The 24,206-nt window shown below is 37.8% G+C and overlaps 1 protein-coding gene across 12 annotated transcripts in view; it reads left to right on the top strand.

The window, feature by feature from the left end:
• Positions 1-380: 380 nt before the first annotated feature.
• Positions 381-24,206, top strand: part of PTPN13 (protein tyrosine phosphatase non-receptor type 13) — a 234,925-nt gene continuing 211,099 nt past the window's right edge. For 6 of the 12 annotated variants that reach the window (XM_030847049.3, XM_060299626.2, XM_060299625.2 and 3 more), the window contains exon 1: positions 382-838. The gene's annotated coding sequence lies outside the window, so the exon portion shown is untranslated. Of the gene's footprint in view, positions 839-24,206 lie in introns of all 12 variants that reach the window. The other 6 variants (XM_060299633.1, XM_070045602.1, XM_070045603.1 and 3 more) reach the window with 2 other exon arrangements.

The raw sequence follows: 24,206 nt of genomic DNA on the forward strand, positions 1-24,206 counted from the left end.
TTTCTGAAGTTGGAAGTGTGGGGGCGGTCGGCTGCATTTTCAACTTGGCCAGAAATTAGGAGCCCACCCCGCAGGGGCTAAGAACTTCGCTGCCAGGCCATCAACCTGAGCGTCTGGCAAGCCAGAAGAACGCGAAAAGCCAGGCCCAAGGCTCCGGTTGTCATGGGAACCTGGGCGCCTGTCTCCCCGGCGACCTTGTCCCTAGGGAGGGGGCGGGGCTGGAGGGCCGTCGGGCCAATGAGGCCGAGGGGACGGCGGGGTCGGAGATCCGCTGTGCTCCGGGAATCCGGGGAGGGTTGATTGACATGAACTGGGCGGAGCCGGTGCGGGCGCGTGAGGTGTAGCCGGAGTGGAGCGAGTAGCTCCGGCAGCCGCGGCGCGGCGAGGGTGACACACCATGATTACATCCCCTAGAGACCGTCTTGCTGGCGAGCAGCACTCCCTGGCTTCCCGGTCCGCCTCTGCCGCCTCGGCAGCGCTCGGAGCCGGCTGCAGGAGTTGAGCCGTTCCGCACCAGAGGGTTTGGCGAAGCCCTTGGAGGCGTACGGGGCAGCAGAGGGCCGGGAAGGGTGCGCTAGCGCTCGAAGGTCAGGCGGTCGGCCGGGGTCGCGGCTGGAGGGGCGTTTCGGAGGCGTGGAGGAGGAGGAGATGCTGCTCCTCTTTTCCCCCTCCCCAGGCTCCTTCTCCAGCTCCTTCGGCCCACGCTCGCAGCCGCTTGGGGAAGAAGAGGTGGAGGCTCTGGGCGCCCGCGGGGGCTGCCGGCTGCCCACCCCGACGCCGCGTCCCCGCAGCCCTCGTCCCGCGCTCCAGTAGTAGGACCGGGTCTCCGGAAGAGCGGGTAAGGACGAGAGCTGCCTTGGGCTCTGGACTGCGTGTGCGGAAAGTGCCCAACAAAGTGCACCGCGCTCGCTCTCTTCCTCCTCTCTCTGATTTTGCCCGAACCCCTAAAATCCACCCTGTTGCCCTGGTGGAAGGAACTTTTTTTGGTTGGAGTGTTTTGGTGTGTTAGGTGGGGGTGGGGTTACTGGGGTGGGGAGGGATGAGATGATGTTTTATTGTGAATTAGGTAGATTCACCTTCTCCGCGGAGGAAAGTCGGATTCTCGGGAATTAAACCCCAGAGGGGGTAAGAGATTGTGGGGTAATAGAGAGTGACATTGCCCCATCTTGCTACTACATCTCTGCTCTGTGCGTGCTAAGGGAAGGGCTCCCAGAGTCTGTTTCTAATTTCTGTAAATGATTGTGGACATGGTGTGGTTAGAGGCCGCCGAGAAGAATGTGTATATGTAAGGGCTCGGAGAAGAGGGGGTTGGGTGGTAGGGAAGAGGGGGCAGAGGGAGAGACACTGCCTGATGCAAGCTCTTTTATTGCTTTTCTCTGAGTGGAACTAACCACCCCTCTCCCTCTCTCCTTTACTCATTACAAGATACTGTAGTACCGAAAGCTGGAAAGCTAAAGTTTGGTAGAAGCAAGAAAGTTTTTACAAAGTTTAATATTCCTCTGTTATGAATACACTGGAGAAGGGGGAATGGGGAGAAATATTACCACTAAAATAGATTAACAGCAATACAGTTTTCAATGGCCTTACACATATATGATAGACACCTCCATACACTTCCAACTAATCTCTTGGACAGCCTTGTGTCATTTTCGTTTAATTGCATCTTTGAAATAACAAACGCGGTGACTTCATGGGGAGCTGCCTGGAGCTGAGTTTACCTCTCAGAAAATGGGGCAATCGGGTTTGTTTTCAAGGCGGGGACCTAAATGAAATGTAGGACACCTGATCTGTGGGTTGAAGAATGCAGGTAACTAATTAGAAGGATTTTAAAATTTAGATCTACAGAGTTTACTAAAGGATGGGGAAAAAATGGAAGTCGTTGTATTATGAAACAAGCGTTGGTATTTTCCCAAATTCTTGTTGACTGGGTTGGGAGGGTCAACGTGAAAACTTGCTTCCTGTTCATTGGCTGTTTGTGTTGGTGCTATGATACAAATTATTTCTTATGTTAATATCATTAGCATTATTTATTAAGTTCATGCATGTATTGATTCAGTAAATTCATACAGAGGCGAATTGACTGCTTTATTGTCCAATCTTAAGTTTATTATAGTTTTTTCATAATAACTTTGTATTCTAACTTTGATGTTCTAGAGGCCTTGTGGAAGTATGTGTTGGCGAGATGGTAGGATGGAAGGTGGAATTAAAAATAGAAAAAATATCTAGGGTTAGTTATTAAGAAAAGGAACTAATTTGAAGTGTGTTTCACTTTTACATGAACTTTAAAAAATTTTTTATTTATTTAATTTTTATTGGAGTATAGTTGATACAAGAACGTTTTAAAAAAATCTATTATGTAGGTTTGAATTTACATTTGTCCCACCAAAACTTTTACTTGCATGTAAAGCCTGCTGTTTTTTGGAGGGTGATTACCAGCATCTGAAAATATTTATAAATAGATTTTCATGTCACAATAAACACACATACACAAACCATTAAAACCAGTGTCAATTGCAAAGATGGATTTTGATACTATGGTGGGGTCAAAAGTTGTAAAACTTACATTATGTTTTTCTGGAGGCATGCCTCAAATGCAGGAAGTGAATGTGAGAATTGGCTAATTGTTTTTGGTAGATGATAGGTATCAATCTTGAAATGAATGGAATTTATGTATTTTTTAATTAAGAAAAACAGGTCAAATCCTTGCTTTATTCTGCTTTTAATAGGTCAGGGATTGGATGAGGGGCATTGTAACTTCCCCTATATCAATTGAGTATGTATTTTTCCAGCTCATCTTATTGCCCATTCCAAATGAGCTAGAGAAAGGGACTACTGAGAATAAGCTGCTGCAGCTTCTTCCTCTTTTTTTTTTAACATCTTTATTGGAGTATAATTGCTTTACAATGGTCTCTCTCTTTTTTTGACAAGAGTTTGACATTATTAAATAAACTACAAAATATTTTTTGTGGTATAATTAAATTGTGATTAATACCAATTGAAATAGAAAGGAAACACTGCCATACTCCAAGCCTGTGCATTTTAGGAGTTACTCTTGTCAACATTTTCTTATTTTGGAATATGCTTTGGGAGAAGTCTGTGCCATTAATTAGAATAGAGAATTGAAGGTTTTCTCCTCTCAGGCCTCTGATGTAACCAAGTGTGACTCATTTGAGTTAATGTCCCTTTACACTGCTGGAGCCTGAAAAAGGAGAAAGGATATTGGGTCTCAGAATAGAAGGATTAGTGCTGATGGGAAGGGTGAGGGTCTGTTGCTCTGGATTTCCAATTTTTTCCACTGACAACTTTTCTTAATTTGAAAATTAAGATAGGTTGAACAACCCAGGAACTGGATTTAAAAAGCTTTTAATGAGTAATTAATATAGAACTTCAATGATCTAAGTTAAAGTTACATAGTCACTGTAAGCATGTCACATCAAAACTGTGGTCTGTAAACTACTCCACGAGGAGTAATCCCAGTAATCCTGTGAGTCTAGGGGGCAAAATGAAAATATCTTTAAGACCCCTGTCTTATTCTTGTTTAGTGTCAGTCACTGTGAATAAGCATACTGTTCTATCCTGTATGAAGAATGTATGACTATAGCTAATAGATTGTGAGGCAGTAGGAGACCAATTACTTAACTTCTTAGGATAGAAAGGCAGCAACTTCTAAATGGTCTAGTGTTGAGGCTGCTGTAGATTTGAACCACAGATGAACATGTTTTTCCCCGGGTTTGCTATCAGGTGCTTAGGAAATACAGGAACTGGTTTAAGCACCTGTTTAAGTGTGTTTGCCTTATCCTGTGCTCCACCACTGAATCCTGCTTTTTCTTTATTTTTCTTTGATTCCAGTATGAAAATTTATTGAAACAAACTTCCTCAGAGAGAATTCTGCTGTAGTATATAGAATGTGGACTTTACTGTCAGAGAAACATGTGTCCAAATCCTAGAGAACATCTTTAAATTTACTTTCCACATCTTTAAATAATTTAATAATATCTACTTCCCAAGGTATGTTGGGGATGAAATTAAATAATATATGCAAAAGTGGCAAGTGCAAATTGACACTCAGTATTTAGTTTATTTCCTTCCTTTCTAATCTCGTTTACATAATTGAATAACATTCAATAATAGCAAAAACTTATGATTGTACACCCAAATCATTCCTGAACATGTAACACACCAGAGCCCTCAGGGGTTTTGACTTGAATCTGTGTTGTTGGAAGGCCCTCTTTGCCTACCAGCAAAGAAATGTCTTTGGTTGCACACTGCATCTATACTTAACAGTTTCTTATTTTCTTTCTAGTTTAGTGATACTCTGGCTGCATGTTAGAGTCACCTGGGTAGGTTTTAAAAATCTTTATGCCCAGGACTCAATTCAGACCAATTAAACCAGAATCTTTGGTAGTAAGACCCACACATCCTTATTTTTGGAAGCGCCCTAAGAAATTACAACATGGAGCCAACTTACAAACCAGTATTCTAGTCCTCTCTAGAAGGTGAATATAGAAAATTTGATTCCCACAAATGCAGCAACATTTTTATGTTGTGTTTTGGTATTTTCCTCTACATAAATCACAGGAATTAAAAAAAAATAAATATGTTTCAGAAGCAACTATGTATATGCCCATCTACAGGATTTTTACTATTTGAATCAGAATTTAAGGTATAAATATTTCCCTCCAGTTCCTTAGAGCTGCACATGTGGTTAAATTTAAACTAATTTAATTAGCTATCACTTAAAATTCAGTTCCTTATTCCCATTAGCCAAATTAAAAAAAAATTTTTTGTTGAAGTATAGTTGATTTACAATGTTGTGTTTAATTTCTGCTCTATAGCAAAATGACTCAGTTATACATATATTCTTTTTCATATTCTTTTCCATTATTGTTTATCACAGGATATTGAATATAGTTCCCTGTGCTAAACAGTATGACCTTGTTGCTTATCCATCCTATATATAATAGTTTGAATCTGCTAATCCCAAATTCCCAGTCCTTCCCTCCCCCCACTAGCCAAATTTTAAGTGCTCAGTAGCCACTTGTGGCTAGTAGCCCCTGTTTTGAACAGCTCAGATATGGAATATTTCTATCATCACAGAAACTTCTGTATTACCTAAAGGTTTGGAAATTTGTATTACAATTTCCCATCATCTGAAATGAGGTAAATATGATATATATAGTCATTTCCTTTAGATTTATAATTTAAAATATATTATTTTTGATAGTTTTTTTTAAGTGAGGAGAAATATCACATTTTTAACACTTTCCTCAATTCCTTGTACCTAGTTGTGAGGTTTTCCTTTTCAAAGTTAACTGAGAGGAGGAACTTGAGTGTCCTTATGTTTATCATTTATATCAGTATGCTCTGAATCCAGCCAACGGCTTAATTGCTCTTGTGTACTACAACAGTTTCAGGAAATAGAGAAAGTCATCATTTCAACTTAAGTGTTGGAATTTGATTCAAGGTTTTTCTATCTGGGGAAGCTTTTTTTTTTCTTTTACAAATGGAGACTCTTAGTTACCATATGGTACAATTGAATTTTCCAACAGAAAACCGTCTTATTGGTTTTAACTTGAACATAGAGTTGCATGAGGGACTTTATTTCTTTTCTTTTTTTAAAAAATATTTTTATTTATTTATTTATTTTTGGCTGCGTTGGGTCTTTGTTGCTGCGTGTGGGCTTTCTCTAGTTGCGGCGAGCGGGGGTACTCTTCGTTGCAGTGCACTGGCTTCTCATCGAGGTGGCTTCTCTTGTTGTGGAGCATGGGCTCCAGGCACGCGGGCTTCAGTAGTTGTGGGACACAGGCTCAGTAGTTGTGGCTATCCGGCTCTAGAACGCAGGCTTAGTAGTTGTGGTGCACAGACTTAGTTGCTCCGCGGCATGTAGGATCTTCCCGGACCTGGGCTCCAACCCGTGTCCCCTGCGTTGGCAGGCAGATTCTTAACCACTGCGCCACCAAGGAAGTCCTGAGACTATTTCTTCCCACAAGAAAGCATTCCCTTCAACAAAAATGAGGTTCCTAAGCAGTTTGAGATGGTTGAAAGCTAACACTATGTCGTGAATTTTAATGGTGTTTGTCACTTGTTAACTACTGATGCACAGCTTCGAAGAAACTGTACATGTAGTTCATCTCAGCTGCACCACCCCCCTTAGCACCTTAAAAAAAAAATCAAAGTTTTCTTTATTGGTTTATTGTGTTGTGAGTAGAAACTAAAGTGGGTAGAAATGGAAACATTATTTTTAATTAAAAGCGTTCCTTCTTTTTTTCCTTATTGATAGATTGTTCATTTCTTTTAACATAAACACATGCTTTTTTAACTACTCAGTTCAGAAAAATTTGCATCCAAGATGTTGAGAGTTATTTTGTTGAAAGGATGTCTGATGGAATGTTTTGTATTCTGTATCATTTTCATATTTTAATGCTTTTCCTCTTATTTCTTATGTAGTTGTGGAACAAAAATGAAACATTCTTGTTGAATAACTTAAATTAAGGTTAGAATGATTATATAATCTGAGAATGTGTTAAAAATATTCTAAGTTGGTGTATTTTTTTTTTTTTAGGAAGAAAGAGCCTGAGAATTTTTTAAAAGAAGAGAACCCTTTTAAGAAACTTAGTTACTCTTAGAACTGCTTAAGTATTACTTAAGCACTTTCTCTAGAAAAGTGTAATTTTTAAAATAAACATTTAAACTATTAAGGGATTATTTATTTTAGGTCTTAGTGTAGTCAGATATCTCTTCTGGAAAATATAATGTTGAAGTAAAAAGAAATAGTGTTTTGACACAGGAGTTTCCCTTATTTGTAATGTTTTGAATGACAAATTCATTCTCTCAATGTCTTTCATATTCTTGACTTTGCTGAGATGTAATTTCATAGGATTATTTGAACGTAATATTGATTAAATTCATTCTTCACCCAGTCTATTTTGATTTGACTCTGATGCTAGTTTCTAGAAGTGAAGGAATGAGCTTCACACGATGATTCAGATGCAACATATACCAGTTTTCTAAGTACTGTGTGAAAATTTACAAAAGCTAAAATGTATCCTTATGGCTGTACTTCATGAAAGCTGAAATAGGTGTTTCATTTTTTTAAAAAATGATCAACTATACTTCAATTAAAAAACAACTCTTAGGGACTTCCCTTGGTGGTACAGTGTTTAAACTGTGAGCTCCCACTGCAGGGGCCCTGGGTTCGATCCCTGGTCAGAAAACTAGATCCCACATGCATGCCTCAACTAAGAATTTGCATGCCACAAATAACACCCGGTGCAACCAAATTAAATAAATAAATAAATAAAATAAAATAAAATAAAAAACAACTCTTAGATTAGAAAGAGCAAAATAACTTATAATTTTTTTAAATATACAATAAATATAATTTAGGAATATTCAATTATCAGATCGAAACCAGCTAAAACTATATTGTGGATATGTACCAGTCAGTTGAATTCAATCAGAACTTTGAAATTCTGGCACTGCTTTGAGGTATACAGAAATAAATAACAGATAGTATATGTGTTATTACACAGTACCTGGCAGTATTGCTGTTTTATTTGTAATTCAAGCCAACATATCCTTCAGTGTCATAGTTATATAATTCTTACACTTACAAGGAAAAAATCTAGACTATATTATTTTCCATTATTAAAATTTAATGGGAATTTCCTTCAATTTTTAAATAAAAGAAACTATTTTAATGTTATCACATAATATGTCATACTCATTATATAGCTGAAGACCAAACAGAGCTACATTTTTTTTTTTTTTTTTTTTTGCGTTATGGGGGCCTCTCACTGTTGTGGCCTCTCCCGTTGCGGAGCACAGGCTCTGGACGCGCAGGCTCAGCGGCCATGGCTCACGGGCCCAGCCGCTCCGCGGCATGTGGGCTCTTCCCGGACCGGGGCACGAACCTGTGTCCCCTTCATCGGCAGGCTGACTCTCAACCACTGCGCCACCAGGGAAGCCCCAGAGCTACATTTTAAAACTAAGATTTCATCTTAATCTTTCTCAATGTTTATGTGTGTACATCAAGACTTCATCTAACTTCAAGGGTGTTTTAAGATTGTACTGAGATACTGAAATTTAATTAAAAAATAGATGATATTGTTCTTCCACCTAAAGGGATATTAAAGAATCACTGTTGGTAAACCAAGCCAGTTGAGTGTTTTTCTAGTAGCTGTAATGATGAATCTGGACTGATCTAACCATATTCTGATGGCCAGCCCCCATTTTTAAAAAAATATATTTATTTTATTTTATTTATTTATTTTTGGCTGTGTTGGGTCTACCTTGCTGCGTGCGTGCTTTCTCTAGTTGTGGCGAGTGGGAGGCTACTCTTCGTTGTGGTGCACGGACTTCTCATCGCATTGGCTTCTCTTGTTGTGGAGCACGGGCTCTGGGCACACGGGCGTCCATAGTTGTGGCTCGCGGGCTCTACAGTGCAGGCTCAGTAGTTGTGGCACACAGGCTTTGTTGCTCCGCGGCGTGTGGGAACTTCCCGGACCAGGGCTTGAACCCTTGTTCCCTGCATTGGCAGGCAGATTCTTAACAACTGCTGCCACCAGGGCAGCCCTGGACAGCCCCCCTTTTAATTGTTCTGTATTCAGTAAACGTACATTGAATTCCTGTTTTCTGCCGGGCGCTGTACTAGGCACTGGTGATACACAGAGAGGGCACATTTCCAAGATAGCAGATAAATGGATTAGTCTGTGGCCACATATATTTAATCATCTGAGTTCAAGCCAAGTAAGCCAATCTATTGACAGGATATATTGGCACGGAACAGCTGTAAAGGTAAAAATTAAAGCATATGTAAAACTTTACAAACATGGGTACTGATCTGAATATATATGAATTGTTTTTAGATGCAGCTGTGCATTTGTGTTGACCATTCCTCTTTGATTTAGAGACAACAGTATAGCATGGGATTTAGACCCTAGACTTTGGAGCCAGGCTGCCTGAGTTTTAATTTCTGACTCTGATATATAAGCTCTGTGACCTTGTGGAAATTTTCTCTGTGGAAAACCCTTGTGGATTTTTCATCTACAAAATAAGGAGAATTACCAGGCCTCTTTTATGGGATTGTTGTAAGGACTAAATGATTAATTCATTAAAACATGTAAGCAATTGGAGCAGTGCCTAATGCATACTAAGTATTTAATAAATATTAGCTATTATTATTTTTGGTATACTCTTATTTATAAGTTTTTATTTATTTATTTATTTATTTATTTATTTAATACCCTGGGTAAAGGTAATATATGAACTTAAATATGTTTTTTTGTTTCAAAGTTTATGGCCCTACTTTGTTTCTTGGGCTGCATGTTTCTGTTTCTTCCACTCATTACTTGGGCTTGTTGATATATGTAACCTGTGCCTAATTTTCACACACTTCGTGGAACTTGTGAAAATAAATGTCATCCTCTTCAGACTACCCTTTTTTTTTGTTTTGGCCATGCTGCGTGGCTTGTGGTATCTTAGTTCCCTGACGAGGGATTGAATGTGGGCCATGGCAGTGAAAGTGCCAAGTCCTAACCACTGGACCCCCAGGGAATTCCCAAAACGACTCATTTTTAGAACCCTACACATCTCCTGTTTTGGAGTTACTTTTTAGAGCATATGGCATGTTGTTTTTGAAGATCCTTTGTAGTGGCACATCTCTTCTTTGAGAATAGGTTTGATTCAATTAAATAATATATTCATGATCTAGAAAGGTGAATGATTTAGGAGGATTTAATAATTTCAATTAAAATGAAAAATGATTATAAAGTAAAAGGAGTGATTTTTAAAATAGGACTGTAAACATGATTAGAAAGACAGTCCCAGAAATATCTCTAATAATATTGTGTTTGAGGACAAAGGTATCTATCCTCCCAAAGTGTCTATTTTGAAAGTTAACACTATCAAGTACATAAATTCTAGTATGTTTAAATGTACATTGTTCACAGTCACACAGATATATTACTTAATATTTGTGAATCTTATGTTGCTATGCCCCTAGGAGTGTTGTGTAACATAACCTAAAATTGTTTTCTTTTTCTTTTAAAGGGTATGTGTTTTTGTTTTTTAATTTAATTAATTAATTAATTTTTGGCTGCATTGGATCTTTGTTGCTGCGTGCGGGCTTTTAGTTGATGTGAGCAGGGGCTACTCTTCATTGCGGTGTGCAGGCTTCTCATTGCCGTGGCTTCTCTTGTTGCAGAACACAGGCTCTAGGAGCGTGGGCTCAGTAGTTGTGGCTCGCGGGCTCTAGAACGCAGGCTTAGTAGTTGCGGTGCACGGGCTTAGTTGCTCTGCGGCATGTGGGATCTTCCCGGACCAGGGCTCAAACCCGTGTCCCCTGCATTGGCAGGAGGATTCTCAACCTCTGCGCCACCAGGGAAACCTATAACCTAAAATTCTTTAGTAAGTTTTTGTAGACGTTTATCCTGACTGATTTTGCGCACCCTTTTAGAACCTTTAATATACTAATATACCTTATGAATCTCCAAGATGATTATGTATACAGTCGTCCCTCCATATTCTCCATAGGATTGATTCCAGGACCCCCATGGATATAAAAGCTGTGGATACTCAATTCCCTTATATAAAATGGCATAGTATTTGCATATTACCTACACAAATCCTCCCATATACTTTAAATCATCTTCAAATTATTTATACTATCTAATACAGTGTAGATACTGTGTAAATCATTGTAAATACAATGCAAATAGTTGCCAGCATGCAGCAAATTCAAGCTTTGCTTTTTGGAACTTTCTATAATTTTTTTTTTCCCAAATAATTTCCATCTGAGGTTGGTTGAATCTGTGGTTGTGGAACCTGTGGTTACAGATGGCCAACTGTTTATCATTTTAATTTATTTGACAATTTAACTACAGAATCCACAGTACATCTCTTAGCATCTTTCTTTCTTTTTTTTTTTTTTTGCGGTATGCGGGCCTCCCACTGCTGTGGCCTCTCCTGTTGCAGAGCACAGGCTCCAGACGCACAGCCTCAGCGGCCATGGCTCACGGGCCCAGACGCTCTGTGGCATGTGGGATCTTCCCAGACCGGGGCACGAACCAGTGTCCCCTGCATCGGCAGGCGGACTCTCAACCACTGCGCCACCAGGGAAGCCCTTAGCATCTTTCTTAATAGGAGCACTGATTTGGGAAATATTCTTTGTGTTTGCCCTATCCAAGACCACTGCAATGAATTATTTGTTTTGCTTCTTCCAATGAGAAGTTGCTTTGGGTTGCTAGTACAAGAGACCCTGGCATAACAATGACCTAAGAAGATAGGGATTTCCTTTTCTCTAATATAAAGTCCAGGCATACGACTCCAGAGCTGCTCTGGCTGTTTTAAGACATGGCAATGAACCCAGACATCTTTTTTTTCTTCTCTACCTCCTTACTGCATGGCTTTCATCCTCAAGATGCCCTCTTGGTTACAAAATGGCTGCTAGCATTCTATAAAAATGTCCTTCTAGTCAGAATATATGGAAGAAATGGGGGAAATGGCAAAAAAGGGTATGCCTTCCAGCTGAGTCAGATCCTTTTAAAGAATTTTGTTGAAAGTCTTACCCAATGACTGTTTATATAGGCCATCTGTACATAAAGGGATGCTGGGAATTGTAGTTTTTTGCTGGGCACTTGGCTGTCCGAAAACAAACTGAAGAGAGTAGATATTGGGGATCCAATTATTATTTTCTCCAGACTGCCTAACATCTGATCGCTGTTTGTTTCCAGTTTAATGGGATTTGGTTGTAGTACCTCTGAATAAATTATAGATCCTATGCTAGGTTTTTGGGGGGATAGGAGGCTTGGTTTTACTGACTTATCACTTGATAGCTAACACATACATTATGCTAATTAAAGTGCCTTGGCCTAGAAGATAATTAAGAAACTAGATTTACTTTCTGTGGAGGCTGGTTCACAGCCATTAAGATTGTTTAGTACTTTATACTTTGCATTGTTTCATAGTTAATTCCTTGTAGTAAGTACGTATCATTCATATAATTTTTAAAAATCAATATTTAACCTACCGTTGAAATATTAAATTATTATTAACCTTTAACAAGACAAAATTAATATATTTATGTCTGTTCTTAAATGTTTAGCTTTTGTGAAAACTAAATCTAGGTGGTGTTATAATTTATTAACATTCAAACATAAATTTGGAAGTATAGTATAGTAGAAAGAGCACAGATTTTGAATTTAGGTAGTCCTCGGTTTGCGTTTTAGCTCTTTTAGTAATTAGAGTCATTTTGGATAAGTAATTTAATCTCTCTGTGTCTGATCTGTAAAATGGAAATAATAATGTCTACCTCAGAAAGTTGCATGAGCTTTATTTCTGAGTCATTACATATATAAAATGATTGGGCACAGCCCACGGATTCAGTTTACAAGAATTCTTTACCTTTCACTTCCCTTTTCATCTATATATACTGGGCAAAACAGCAACCTAAGAAATATGATTAATTATACTGAGAAAAAAGCTTGGCTTATCTCTTCATCCTCCCAGATTTTAGCCTCTCTAGTATGTTTTGATTAGGTCACTGACTATGCTTTGGTTATCAGATGTTTTACATGTAAGATCTTTTTTAGACATAGTAGCTACATATTTACTTTAAAACTAAAATTGACATCTTAAAAGAAATAAAATGGGCAAATCGGCCATGCCCCCATGAATATGTGAAAAATATGGAAATTGGTAGGAAAAAGTACCCACAGGATTATTTGACTACAGTTAAAATAGCAACAATTATAAATATTTTACAAGTAATATAAATTAATTTTTGTTGTAATGTCTTTTGTTTCTTAGATAAACTAATTATACAGCTGTAAAGTATGTGACTGACTGCTCTGTGTTCAGAATTGTTTTCAGTATATTGAGAAATATTTTAAAATAAAAGGAAAAGGTTCCTACCAAAAAACTTAAAATCTAGGTTTTAAAAAAACACAGATAGGAAAGATAGGAAGCCATTATATAATAGAAAACAATGAATAAATGCTCTAAAATTTTGAGGAAGAAAGTGTGGCTTAGTCACAGGATTCACTTGGGTAGAGCTTGAGCTGTCTTGAAGATGTTATTAATGTCTGGGAAAGAGCATGGTGTATCACAGGGCAGAATAAAAGATATGAGTGAGTCAATTCAGGAGAGAGGAAGTGTTAAGAAGTGCTGAAGGTGGCATATGAAAATGAGAAGAGTAGGGGGACAGAGAAGGAAGTACCTAAAGAGTAAGAGAACTAGGGAAGTGTAATGTTAAAGATGATGCATTAGGAGAGTCTGTCAAGGAGTATGTGACCAGTAGCAACAGATGCCATAGGGAGCCAACAAAAGATGATGGAAGAAAAGTAGAAGAGAAAGAACAGTGCGATCAGTTGAGTGTTATTACCTTCAACACCATTTTACTATACTGATAAGGAGAGGAATAGGAAGGAAGTTGAAATGGAGGATGGTATTTGGTGGCAAAATAGATGAGATTCAGATGACCTGAATGATTTCATGAGTCAGAAAAAATTTCTTTGTAAAACTGAAGATGGTGAAAGAACAGATTCTATGAGATTAAGAGATTTAAAGTTCCAGAAAGAGTGAAAAAGAATACCCTCTTTTTATGAGGCTTTGTCTGGATGGGAAGGAGTGAACTGTAGGTAGAGTTGTTAGCTTTGGTCAGGAGGAGAGCAGCTTTTTCTGTAAGATTGAAGGGAATGTTACAAAGATATATGTGGGCCTGTTGAAGAATAGAAATGAAAATAAGAGAATTCTGTAAGAAAATTTACACTTAATGCAGTTATCTTCAGAAAGTGCCGTCAGAAGAGGCAAGCTTGTCTGCTTTTAACTATGATTCGGTAGTGATGAAAAATTGGAAGTTTGAAGAGAGATGTAAAGGTTAGAAGTAATCACTGTTGGGAGAGTAATGGGAGATCGATAAATGATTTATAGGCTTTATCACTTTGAAGTTGAAAATTTGAACACTGATGGCCTAAATCCACATCTGCAGAAAATGAAGGGTAAGGTATAGGGGTTATTGCAATCTGCAGTGGTCAAGCGAAATGTGGGGCCTAGAGTAATGAGGAAACTCAGTGAGGCTGGGAAGATTGGTTGAAATAGAAAGTGATTTTACTCAGCACTTTCTGAATTTTCTCAGTAAGCCAACTACTGACTGAATCAAAGATATTTATCATTTGCTGCTATCTGCCGCTTGTTAGAACAAGCTGACAAAGGATCTTGACTCCAAGTAAAGTGTGTATGATGTTTGTTCAGTTTATGTGGATTAGTTACTGCTTGGGTCACTTAACCTGCAGTTGGGGATTGTATTTAAAAGGGGCCATATAAACCATAAATTCAGAAAAAGTGTTTAAATAAAAACCTCATTCTATTGTTTAATATTGTGCTATAGTAGTTGGGTTTTTTATGTGCCACTAGTATGACTTTACTGTCAGTCTTTGTACTTATTTATTATTATGATAGTTATCACTAGGATTCAAAATTGTAAATTAATTGGGAATCTCTTCTGCAAATTGCTTTGGCTAGAAAAAAAATTTTCTATCCTTTTCTTAGATGTTAGCATTATACTTGGCAGATAGACCAACTCCTAAAAAAGTTTTGAAACTCATTTTTCCATTTTTAATTCAGATAAATGTTTTATCTGCTATACCAAATGTGATGTAAAAAGTAAAATTCAAAAATATATTCAGTATTTTATCAACTCAGGACTTGATTTATTTTTAAATTCCTGAAACAACATATTACAAAACTTCTTGGCTATCTACAAATACTTGGTTATTGCCTGAAGTCACCTAGATGATTGTTAAGTAACAGCAAAATTCAGTGTAGGCCTCTACAAATAGTGTCTTAGCTGGCCAAATCATCTAAAGGATTAATTGCCATTGCTTTGATTAATAAAATATATATAATGGTGGCTGGTGCATTTTCCTTTTCTGCTTTTTGTATTACCAAATAGTTGTAAGAAAAAAAAATCTAGAGGAAATAATGTTACTCTAGTTTATAAATTACTCTTGGTTCACTTAGACAGCATCTTTTTTTTTTTTTTTTAGACAGCATCTTTAAAAATATATTTGACCTCCTAATCATGTGAAAAAGACCTAATCAGGAATTTATTGTCTCAAGAGAAAGTTTCAATGATATATGCTATAAACAGCAAAATTCATGTTTATGATACCTTTAAAACTATTAATCTTTTAAGAAGTTATTTAAATCCTCTTTTACTACCCTAATGAGGGCCATTGTAAAGGTTTTCATTTCTCTATATTGTGACAATTAGCTTTTTAGACTGAATAATACTTTAAAAGCTAATTATATGATGCAGCAGTTTGTAAATATGCACCTGTGCCATTATAATCTGTAGATTAAGCCAAAAATTTATACACAAACCACACATGTATGTTTATGATATCTTTCAGATCACCTAAAGGAACAGTGAAAATGATTACAATGATGAGATACTATTTGTGTATTTACTATAAGAATTTAAAATAGGATATTATTTATCTTTATAACAAATCTGTCAGATAGATGTTATTATTCTTATTTTACAGATGAGAAAACTGAATTTTAGAGAGGCTCGATGAGTTGCCATAGGTCACACAGTTGGTTGGTAGTGGAGTAGGAATTTTGAATCCATGTCTGTCTGACTCCAGTCAATTGTCTTAACCATAACTTCTCATGTGAATAGTATCTTTTATTTAGTTATTTAGTTATTGATTGATTGATTGTATATTTTAAAACAAGCAGAATCAAGGAGAGGCAAAAAATTACCTCAATTTACATAGAAAGTGTGAAAGAGAACTCCATAGTCTATATTGGAATCTGAGTTTATGCAGTCGTTCAGGAGCTTTCAAACAGTTGTTCTTGCATTGGTAGTGTATTTTACTTTCAGCTTGTTTTACCCCCAAGGTCTTCTCCCTACTATCCTGTGGTTTTCCTAGCATCAAGTTCCTATAAAGTGTTAAATAAAGACAAAAATGTATCCTTTTGAAAATCTTTTTAAAATGTTTACATGCTCATCACAGTATTATTTGTAATGGTATAAAATTGGAAACAACATAAATAGCTTACAGAGGAGGCATGGTTTAAAGTACTATTCTAAATCCTTATAATGGAATTTTATGATCATCAAAAATTAGGTTGATAAGAGGTTTTTAACATGAAAATATAATGTTAAATAGAAAAAAGATAAAAATTTAGTAAACAAAGCATGATTATAGACATAGTTTTCATTTTCTTTACTTTTTATGAAAACTTTCAATGTTAAAAAGGCCAGAAAAAAACCCCAAAATGCCCCAAATAGTGATATATAAAGGAAAACCAACCTGTTTTAGAAGTAGAAAGATTAGAATGTGAAGAATTAAAAATATATAAAATTTGTTCTGTTGAGTTGAGAAATATATATTTTGCCTGGTGATTTTTTTCTAATATGGAAGGGGCTTACTGATTTTAATACATCGAATTATCTTAGCTAATGCTTTAGGCAAACTAGAAGATGTAGTTGAGCTTGGGTTACTTTTTATAAGGATGTTTAGATAATAATGATAATACACACTTATAAAATGTACTGTTTAGTAAAAAATTAATTCCTCTAAACAATCTTAAGGTAGATACTACTAAAATCTCCATTTTTTCAGGTAAGGAAACCGAGGTAGAGTTAGATTCATTTGCTCAGAGTAATTAAGCAGAAGAGCCAGCATTTTGAATCTAGGTAGTCTGGTCCCAATGCTTGTGCACTTAATTGCTACACACTAGATAATTTTAATAGTGAAAATCATTTGTAACTTTTAGTTCAGGGTTAGAAGTAATGATCTTATTAAGGTGCGGTCATTAAGAACAGTTTATGACCAACTCTCCATTCCATTCTTAGTGCATTTAAAAATTGTCCTTTGGTTTGGTTGACAGCTGTATTTACAGAGCCCCAAACTGTTGGTGACTGCTAACAGAGTTTCTTTTCTTCTCCTTTGAATCAACTCTTTCAGTAGGCTTGCATGCTTTGTATGTGGTGGTGTAGAAAGTGTCTGATAGGAGAACTCCAAAAGTTTCTAAATTTTAGTTTATCATGCGGTTTTAAAACTCATTCACAATATAAATTGACTGACATTTGCTCTTATTTGGAGAAGTGGAATTATATCCTGGAGTTCTTTGAAACATAAAAATCTCTATTAACCCTTTCCCTTAACTGTCTTCATGTCCCTTTTTCTTTTCTACTTAAGAATTGCAAACTATTCTTATGCAAGTAGTTAGATGATCTTTTATTAAGTGAACAGTTTTCTTGCCCACAGACTTTAATTCTTATAGCAGGTAAAATTTGTTTTATTATTTTGAAGTATCTTGTATTTTAGAATAGATAAAACATGTGTACTGTACAAGATTGAAAAGTACAAAAATTGAAGTTGTCTTTTTATTCGTATCTCCAGGTCCCCTCCAGGGGTGCTGTTCTGTAGCCTTCATTTTCAGTAATGTCACCAGAGCCAGGAGAAAACATTAATGAACAATGTACCAAACTGATGTTTTAGTCTTCCTTAACAGGAAACTTTACATGTACCCTCTTAGTATGCTAAAAAGCTCTTTGCTATTCAAAATAATTTATACAAAATCTTCCTTTTTTATATATTAAACAATACATCTTTATTTTTCTGGTTTTCTTTTTCTCCCCCCCTCAAATTACCTCATTAGTCAGACATTTCTCACACTTTTGACCTGTTAACCCCCATTCTTTTGTTACCAGTTAGAAATTTGTTAGTAAAAGCAAACTTGAATGTCTCACCATTAATATACTGTTTTGTTTGTTAAGTTGAACATTTTCTTTTAACTGAGGTTGACAAATATTTGGTACAGCTGAACTTGGATCATTTTACAGTTGAAAGGGGAACTTAGATCTATTTCATTTCTCTTATAGAGCATTGAGTTACAAAGAAACTCCAATATATAGAAATTTTTGGTATATAGAAATTCGGTATATAACAGTTTTTTTTAATGTGCTTGCTCTTCTGCTTTTCTTGTTGAAGCATGAAAACTGAACACTATGTATGGAGTTACTCTTACTGTATACCCAAAGTTCAGATTTATTTCCTGCTGAAATAGAGTGCATTGGGAGGAAAACTATGCCAGAGCATACTTTTCTAATTACATTGTTTTAACTCTTTGTAATTGTGCTTCCTTTTATGTGTACCTTTTGAAATGTAAGCAAAAGGTAGGGTAGGTTGGAGGTTCCAAACATGAGCTGTAGCTGAATTATCTATGAATTGATTAAAAATAAACATTTTGGGATACTTCCTAGACCCTCAGGAATTTATAGTTTTGTTTTGTTTTGTTTTGCGATACGCGGGCCTCTCACTGTTGTGGCTTTTCCCGTTACGGAGCACAGGCTCCGGATGCACAGGCTCAACGGCCATGGCTCACGGGGCCAGCCGCTCCGCGGCACGTGCGGACTGTCAACCACTGTGCCACCAGGGAAGCCCAGGAATTTATAGTTTTAAAATGTGCCCCACATGCAGCTTTCCTAAAATTGGTAGAAAATAAGTACACTTTTTATTGTATCTTTCTAGGAATCCTATCTCTCCTTTTAAAAATATAGATATTTCGGTCATGCTTTTATAAATTTGTTCTATAAATTTAAAAAATATAAGTTAATTTGTTGGGATAATATTATACATACCCTTGAGTAGGTGTCACTAGCCTCAGTACCTTTAGGGACAAGAAGGGCCAAAGATAGTTGAGGGTAGAGGAAAACAATAATGAATGATGGATATTGTAACGAACTAAAGGGCTCAGACTGTAGCTAAAGTGGATGTCTGCTACCCACCTTGAGTGCTGCCACATCTCCTTTTTTCCCAAGATTTTAATGTGAAATCTCTTTTATATGTGAAATCTTTCAATTTATAAATATTGGCACAAATTCACACTTTTGTAAAATATGGTGTGGGCCATTGCTCTATAAGCCAAACACATGTCTGCAGGCCAAATAAAGCCCATGGGCCACCAGTACACAACCCATGCCCTGAACTACCTTACACTTGTATGAACTACCTTACACTTGTATGAACTTGACATATTTTGTTTTGACATTTATTAAGGGGTAATAATGATGATAATGCTTCTAGCCGTCTGCCTTGATTAATGTTTCACTTTAGCATATTAGTTGTATAAACATTGGATTTTTGTGTAGGAGGAAAGAAAAGAATAGGACTATTTTCTAAAATATATAGAGGATAGTGTCTGATGTGTAAATGTATCAGAGACTTGGTTCCATGATTTTTCTTAGAGAAATTTTGTTCTCAATCCCTTTCTTTCTCAAAGTCTGTCATTCTTCCTTTTTCCTGCCTGCACATTCAGTATCTCCATGCTCTTCCCATGAATGTTCTTTTCATTTGCAAGAGTTATGAAAGAAAAATCTTTTGTACAGAAACTCTATAGAATGAAAATCACTTTGTGACTGACTTAGCTGCACAAACGTTGAGACATTCTTCACCATAGCATTAAAATTCCTTAGCCCTAGTACTATTTCTTTCAAATGTGCTTTCTAAACAGAAGAATGACTGCCTTTAAAGCAGTTAGTGAAAAGACTCACACAGAAACAATCTAAGGAGGCAGCCTCATAACCATGTAAGATTCGACCCCAATCCATCAGGAGGGATGATTGAACTGAGATGCCATTTACAGTGGCTCAGTACAGAGAAATAAACATAATAAACTAGCAAAACTTCCTCTTCTAGCCAAGATGGAATAACAGGGACAAGATTTATCCCTGTTTATCCTGTTTTAGCTAAAAAATGGACAAAATATTGAAAACAGCAGTTCTCAAGCCACTGGACATCAGGCAGTGAAAGACAGTGATATCTCTGAGTGATGGAAATAAGATGAGCCTTATGACTGCTCAGCTTGCTAACTTGAGAGAGTTTCTAGACTGGTGCAATGTGTGGGAAACCAGGTGGAAAATGGTACAGAACCCTGAATTCAGGACATACTGCTGAAAGTCTGGGAAGATTAAGACAGCTAGAGTTAACAGGACAGAGTAGTAGAGAGGTGAGAATAGCACACAGAAAGGACCCCAGAGGTCTACAGAGGGTCCCCTTCGAGTATTCACCTGAGTACTCAATACGTACATGCATGTAAGGAAACTTGCTGAGCTGGAGGGGAACCATACAAAAGGGTTAGAAGGGACAGTATTTGTGTATGCTGGCAGGGCTGGGAATAGTGCCTGTTCCCACGGACCAGATTGGAGAACCTCAAGATTCACAGGGCATTAGGTACAGTACACAGAAGAATCTTGCCCCACCAATGAGCCCTAGATTAAGCATTGCTCTGGGCCAAACTAACAGATCTTCAGAGCTAGACCCAAAAGGGTCAAATTTACAAGTTTTCAAGTAATTTAACTTCATCCCCAAGCAAAACTCAAAAATATGTATAAACATATTCAGCATCCAACAAGATAAAATTCACAGTATATGGCATCTAATCAAAAATGTCCAGACATGCAAAGAAACAGGAAAATATGACCTATAATGAGAAGATAAATTGATCAAACTAACTCAGAACTGACACAGAGGTTAGAATTAGCAGGTAAGTGCATTAAAGTAGTTTTTGTTGTTGTTGTTGTTGTTGTTGTTGTTGTTTGTGGGATGTGGGCCTCTCACTGTTGTGGCCTCTCCTGTTGCGGAGCACAGGCTCCGGACGCACAGGCTCAGCAGCCGTGGCTCACGGGCCCAGCCACTCCGCGGGATGTGGTATCTTCCCGGACCAGGGCACGAACCCGTGTCCCCTGCATCGGCAGGCGGACTCTCAACCACTGCGCCACCAGGGAGGCCACTAAAGTAGTTTTTATAACTGTACTCCATATGTGCAGAAGTTAGTAGGAACACATTGAACTTCTAAATATGAAAACTATAATGTCTGAGATGAAAGATACATGGGATGGGATTAATGGCAGGTTAAACATTATAGAAGAAAAGATTAGTAAACTTGAAGACATGCCAATATAAATGATTCAAAGTGAAACACAGAAAGGAAAATCATTTTTAAAAATGAACAGAGCATCAGTGAGTTGTGAGATAACTTCAGGTGGCCTAATATACATGGAATTAGAGTCCCTAAAGTAGAGGAGAAAGAAGGCCATGATGAAAAAATACTTGAATAAATAATGGCTGAAACTTTTCCAAATTTGATGGAAACTATAAACACCCAGTTCAGAATCTTAATGAACCCCAAGCATAAGGAACATGAAGAAAATTACTCCAAGGCACATCATATTCAAACTGTTCAAAATGTATAATAAAGAGACAACCTTAAAGGCAGCCAAAGAAAAAGAGGAATAAAAATAAGGATAACATTATGTTTCTTGTCAGAAACAGTGCAAACAAGAAGACAGTGCAGCAACATCTTTAAAGTACTAAAAGAAACTGTCAACCTAGAGTTCTCTACCCAATGAAAATCTTTTTTAAAAATGAGGTGAAATAAAGACTTTTTCAGAGATACAATAGCTAAAAGAATCCATCACCAGCAGACCAAGAAATGTTGAAGTCCTTCAGGCAGAAGGCAAGTGATACCAAATGGATAGCAAATAAAATGCTAACTACACTGGTAAAATATATATGATATTTTTCTTATTTAAATGTCTTTAAAAGGTAATCTATAAAAAGCTGAGAAAAGTAGAATTCATAGATTCACTCTATAAAAATCCCAAAATGCAGTAATGAAATAATAATGGCTAACATTTTGACCACTTACTATGGGCAAGGAGTTTTACCTGTATCATTTGATTTAATCCATCTAAGAGTCCTTTAAGTACCATTGTTGTTACTTTGAGGAAAGTAAGCTATACGAGGGTGCAATAACTTGTCCAAGATTACACAACTATTAAATGGATGAGCAAGGACTTAAACTCATTCTGACTCTAAAGCTTAGATACTTTACCATTTTTCTACACTGCCTTCCCAGGGAAGGAGCAAATAGTATAGAACATGTGGTCAAAGGTCAAAGAGGATCAAGGAGAGAGTCAAGGGGGAAGGAATAAAGAGGAGCTGGCAGACAGCTTGGCAGATATCATCAGTTCCTATCATCACCGATTATTTCTACTTGGATGGTCAAGGCCACTCAAGATGACACTTTTAACTCTAATTTTTAAAAATTAATTAATTTATTTTTGGCTGTGTTGGGTCTTCGTTGTGCCTAGGCTTTCTCTATTTGCTACTCTTCATTGCGGTGCACGGGCCTCTCACTGCAATGGCATCTCTTATTGCGGAGCACGGACTCTAGGAGTGCGGGCTTCATTAGTTGGAGCAGACGGCCTAAGTAGTTGTGACACACAGGCTCAGTAGTTGTGGTGCACAGGCTTAGTTGCTCCACGGCATGTGGCATCTTCCCAGACCAGGGGTCGAACCCGTGTCCCAGGCATTGGCAGGTGGATTTTTTTTTTTTAAGGTATTCTTTTTTTTTTTTTTTAACATCTTTATTGGGGTATAATTGCTTTACAGTGTGTGTTAATTTCTGCTTTATAACAAAGTAAATCAGCTATACATATGCATATATCCCCATATCTCCTCCCTCTTGTGTCTCCCTCCCATCCTCCCTATTCCACCCCTCTAGGTGGTCACAGAGCACTGAGCTGATCTCCCCATGTGACGCAGCTGCTTCCCACTAGCTATCTATTTTACATTTGGTAGTGTATATATGTGAATGCTACTCTCACACTTCGTCCCAGCTTACTGTTTCCCTTCCCATGTCCTCAGGTCCATTCTCTACATCTGCATCTTTATTCCTGTCTTGCCCCTAGGTTCATCAGAACCTTTTTTTTTTTTTAAGATTCCATATGTATGTGTTAGCATACAGTATTTGTTTTTCTCTTTCTGACTTACTTCACTCTGTATGACAGACTCTAGTTCCATCCACCTCACTACAAATAAGTCAATTTTGTTTCTTTTTATGGCTGAGTAATATTCCATTGTATATATGTGCCACATCTTCTTTATCCATTCATCTGTCAGTGGACACTTAGGTTGCTTCCATGTCCTGGCTATTGTAAATAGAGCTGCAGTGAACATTGTGGTACATGACTCTTCTTGAATTATGGTTTTCTCAGGGTATATGCCCAGTAGGGGGATTGCTGGTTCCTATGGTAGTTCTATTTTTAGTTTTTTAAGGAACCTCCATACTGTTCTCCATAGTGGCTTTATCAATTTACATTCCCACCAGCAGGGCAAGAGGGTTCCCTTTTCTCCACACCCTCTCCAGCATTTATTGTTTGCAGATTTTTTGATGATGGCCATTCTTACTGGTGTGAAGTGATACCTCATTGTAGTTTTGATTTACATTTCTCTAATGATTAGTGATGTTGAGCATTCTTTCATGTGTTTGTTGGCAATCTGTATATCTTCTTTGGAGAAGTGTCTATTTATGTCTTCTGCCCATTTTGGGATTGAGTTGTTTGTTTTTTTTGATATTGAGCTTCATGAGCTGCTTGTAAATTTTGGAGATTGGCAGGTGAATTCTTTTTTTTTTTTTTTATTTTGCGGTACGCGGGCCTCTCCCGTTGCGGAGCACAGGCTCCGGACGCGCAGGCTTAGCGGCCATGGCTCATGGGCCCAGCCGCTCCACGGCATGTGGGATCTTCCCGGACCGGGGCACAAACCCGCGTCCCCTGCATCGACAGGTGGACTCTCAACCACTGCGCCACCAGGGAAGCCCATGGCAGGGGAATTCTTAACCACTGCACCACCAGGGAAGTCCCCTCTAATAGTTTTTAAAATATAAAATTTACACAGATGTGGGAGCCAGTGAGTTCAGATATCTTGTTTTTAGCTTCACATAGTTCAGAATGTGCTCTGTGGACTTAACGGAAGGGAGAGAAACATACCCTTGTCTGTCCAGGGAGGTGATGAACCTCTCTGTTCATCAACTGGGTGGACTGCAGGCCTAAGTTATATAAATGTTTTTCTCTTTCATATTTTTTTTTTTTTTCCGGTATGTGGGCCTCTCACTGTTGTGGCCTCTCCCGTTGCGGAGCACAGGCTCCGGACGCACAGGCTCAGCGGCCATGGCCCACGGGCCTAGCCGTTACGCAGCATGTGGGATCTTCCTGGACCAGGGCACGAACCTGTGTCCCCTGCATCGGTAGGCGGACTCTCAACCACTGCGCCACCAGGGAAGCCCTCTCTTTCATTTTTAAATAACAGTTGTAACATTTTACAACTTTACTTACAAGATCAGCTAGC

The sequence above is a fragment of the Globicephala melas genome, chromosome 5, assembly GCF_963455315.2.
Source record: "Globicephala melas chromosome 5, mGloMel1.2, whole genome shotgun sequence".
NCBI lineage: Eukaryota > Metazoa > Chordata > Mammalia > Artiodactyla > Delphinidae > Globicephala > Globicephala melas.